Here is a 4,437-nt window from a genome sequence, read left to right on the forward strand (position 1 = left end):
CAAAGTAGCAAATGTACAGATATATTTACAGTACAGATAGATAGGTGTTGAAATACTGAAGTGGTTTAAATATTTCATTGCTAAGAAGTGGTGAACAATCTACACATTTGTCAAATCAGCTGAATTAGAAATGTTTTAAGTGGCTAAGCAACTGTTGGATCAGTGTTCACATAATCCACAGTTTTTATGAAAATAGTGGATTATTTAACCAATTTTTTGTCCTTTTCATATCCAGTTGCATCTTAATCATAATCATGTCTGTTTTTGCAGCAACCTCCAGCCTCTCATCAGACAGGGAGGTAAGTGGATTGGAAGGAGGATCTGTCAGTGTCCCGTGTCACTATGATCTGAAGTACAGGGACCATGTTAAGTATTGGTGTAGAGGAAAATCATGGGAGCTTTGTGAGGCTGTTAAGCGGACTGATGATCCCAAAAGAGATGAAGACAAAGTATCAATCAGTGATGATCAAACCCGGGGAGTATTCACTGTGACTATGAGAAGACTGGAGAAGACAGACAAAGGCTGGTACTGGTGTGCTATAAAATTAATTGGCAACCAAACCGATGAACATGCTTATATTTACCTAAAAGTGGCTCAAGGTAATAAAAACATTGCCTGGCAATCCTCTTGCACAATTTATAAGAGAACAGCTGCATGTAATTGCTGAATGATCATTTGGAAGCTGTAATGCAATTATAGGTTATTTATTCTGTAATCATCAAGGAATTACTTGAGCATTATTTATTTTTTTTAATCAATGTTTGTTAACTATCTAAGAGCTGGTAACTGCTGTATTTGGTGCTTCTAAGGTCTTTTAATTATCTCCATAAATGAGCACAGAACTCATTCCATACCATTTAGCACATTTCTAGATTGTATCTATTCTGTACAGTAAATAACATCCTCAAGTATTCGCATTAGCACACGAGTCCCAATCTCTGCGTGATGGGGTGAAAAACCCCTCACATGTAAATGGTGTTTGTTTTTGTAGTTTATTTGTGTAAATATCTAATTTATTTTGTAATGGTACTTGTTTTAATTCACTTCCATATTCTACAGTATAAATGCACATAATTATTCCACCAACTACACAGTATTATCTTTACAGACCTATTTCCATGTGAGAATGTGGCTGGAATTAAGGAAACTGTCGACCTTGATTGGTGGGCCAATGAATGCTCAGTCTTGTAGAGACAGAGCTAGATTTGAATTCTGTATGCACCACATTTACAATCTTGGCTGGGGACTCACAGTGAGCATTGCATTGGCCTCCAATGTGGTCCAACAGGGTAAAGACTCCTACTGGTCATGTGCCCGACAGGTCCAGGTGGACACTACCCAGACTGGGTAGTAAATAAGTGTATTACAAATTGGTACAGACCGCTTCCTCTGGTATTAATGCTGCTATAAAATGCTGATCTCACTAATATATCTCACTGCTGTGTTTGCAGGCACCTCCAGTCTGGCAGTGGCCAGTTATACAATAACCGGTTTGGAAGGAGGATCAGTCAGTGTCTTGTGTCACTATGATGAGTGCTGTTGGGATCATGTAAAATACTGGTGTACAGGGAAAGAATGGGACTCCTGCAAGACAGTAAAACGGAGTGATTCCCCACAGAACGCTGCAGATAAAACTTCAATCACTGACAATAAAACCCAGGGAGTATTTTCAGTGACTATGAGGAGGCTGGAGAAGGGAGATGCCGGCTGGTACTGGTGTGCTATAGAGAGAGAAGGTCTGGATGACAGGATCTCTCTCTTCCTCACAGTTGCTGATAGTAAGAAACCCAACTGACATTTTTACTGCCATGGGAATTAAGTCACCTATTTCTAACTAACTAGTTACAATTGTGTTCAAGTAACTTGTAGCTGTAACAGATTACTTTATTTAAATGTAGCTTCCCCAGCTCTTGCCAAAACTATAGTTTTGCCAAGAGCTGTAGCTTTTAAAAAACTTATTTTAGATAGACTGAAGTTAGTTTTGCTAACATGGTATCCTTCTCTGCTCATGATGACCACTACAATACATTCAACTACAGCAGCTGGGTTCAGCAGCTGCTGACCATTGGTGTGGCTTTTGTAGCTGATTCAGATGCACTGAAGAGACCACATCAAACAGATCAGTTTTTTCAAATTCCTCTAGTAATTTTCTGTTACAACAATAATATTATTATTTATTTCTTAGCAGATGCCCTTATCCAGGGCGACTTACAATTGTTACAAGATATCACATTATTTTTACACACAATTACCCATTTATACAGTTGGGTTTTTACTGGAGCAATCTAGGTAAAGTGCCTTGCTCAAGGGTACAGCAGCAGTGTCCCCCACCTGGGATTTAACCCACGACCCTCCAGTCTAGGGTCCAGAGCCCTAACCACTACTCCACACTGCTGCCCTATATATACACCATATAGACCAAGTAAAGCATATGAGCTGCAGCATATACATTTTATTTACAATACACTACAACAGTATAATCAGGTTGTATGTTAATGGTGTTTTCTCTAGCTTATGCATATTCCAAATGTAACAATTTCATGAACTGCGCCCTCTCCCCCTCCCTCCACAGGACTGGCTTCTACTGTGACATCAATTTCAACCTCGCCCCCAAAAACCACAGACCAGCAATGGAAGAATAATCAAACAGCCAGAGACACAAGCAGGTACATTCCTCTTCCAATGCAGCAAAAGCTTTGTAAGGCTGCCCTATTGCATCTCTTATTCAAACTTTAATCACTTGCTGGCGTTGCCTGAATCATTTAAAAGGATAACTGCTGGGATATTTCTTCAGAAAGTTATTCGTATTGATCTTTTAGATTCCCACCAGCCCAAGAGGACTCCCCTGCCAGTATGGTCTGGACTGTGTGGTCTTTTCTCCGCTGGTTCTTGTGTGGAACTCTGTGCATCTCTCTGGCTCTGCTGAAGTACAGTAAGTCAGAGACATTTAATATCACATCCTATTGTTAGCAAGCCATTTACATGACCCGGAAGAGAGAGATTGAACCGGATGTGCTCATTGAGTGTTCCAGGCTCTGGTATTGCCTTTGTTAAAGCCTCCTGTTTGTGGACCAATGAGGGTTACTCAGTCTCTTCTGTCAATTAATATGTTTTTGTTGGAAAGCCCTTGAAACACGTTTTAAATTTAACAATAAAGTCTACAGTAGTTCATCAACCCACATGCAGAAGAATGGCCTTTAGACACTAACTTTTTTTTTTTTTTTTCTTTTTTCTTCAGACTTATGCTGGGGGAAATGCAGATCTTAGTGGCTGATCACATCCCCTTCAGGAAACCCCTAGACACTTTTTTTTGGATAAAGGCGTCGGACAAATGAACAAATAATAATTAGAGTAGTATGTTTCATAGTATAAGCAAGCACACTGTATGCAAGTGAGTGAGACAACGTAATGTCATTTGACTGACGGTTTACTTTGCACTGTCTGGTCAGCAGAGAATACCTTGAAGGTCCTGACGGTACGCCACTGGTTAATTGTCAACATTTATCGCTTATTGTTGAAAATCTCCAACACTTGTTTCATTTAGCGTTAACATTGTTCAATGCCATCAAACCTCACTTGTAAAAGTTAATAATTTAATTTAATTTATAATGTATTCCGCTTAAAGGTGTATTCAGTATTCAGTCAATGTAATCATTTAATTCAAAAGTGCTACACTAGTGGCTTCAAATAGCTTTGCAATTAAAAAAAGAAGCATCAGGTTTTTTTACACAGCTGGCTACCAAAGCTATATGTACTTGTAAAAGGGCGAGGTGCCCTGTACATTCATTTGTTTATTTATTTTCAGAACGAGGGTTCCCCCTCCGCCCCTGTGTTATTTTGTGTTTGTTTATTTTGGTGATTTATTGTATATATGACGGCGAGCGCCGTATGTTTTGTTATTGTTTATTTAGTAGCGTGGATGGGTAGTCCCATCCACAGTAGTAATTAATAAACTCGTGCAGATTGTGGCCGAGGGGTAATAGAATAATTAATTGCAAGCTAGTTAAACCCCTCGGCCATGATATAAAAAGGTTGCAGCTCTCTAGCTCCGGGTGGGAGTTCGGAGGAGGAACGAGAGCGGAGAGAACAGAGCAGAGAGAAACTTGATTTAAAAGACAAAGGATCAGTGAAGGCTATTGCCCAGCCTGATTGTGTTATTTTTGTGTTCGTGATTTTGTTTGTTTAAACCTTTTATTTCACTCTGTGAGCAAAGTCTTTTTGTTTAAATATTTTATTTATTTTTATTTTTGTTTAATAAAAACGGCAGTCAGCCGATTCTTTCTTTAAAAACTGCAGTCCATGGTGTCAGTTTATTTTACCTTCCTGCTTCTGCCGTGACGTCAGACCACCAGTCACCCTGTCACAGTACTGTATATAAATAAGCCCCCGCTAGCCATGACCCTGGGTTGCGGTGTGTGATGCATAGGAACTCAAGA

The sequence above is a fragment of the Acipenser ruthenus genome, chromosome 4 (genome assembly GCF_902713425.1).
Source record: "Acipenser ruthenus chromosome 4, fAciRut3.2 maternal haplotype, whole genome shotgun sequence".
In the NCBI taxonomy this organism is placed as follows: Eukaryota; Metazoa; Chordata; class Actinopteri; order Acipenseriformes; family Acipenseridae; genus Acipenser; species Acipenser ruthenus.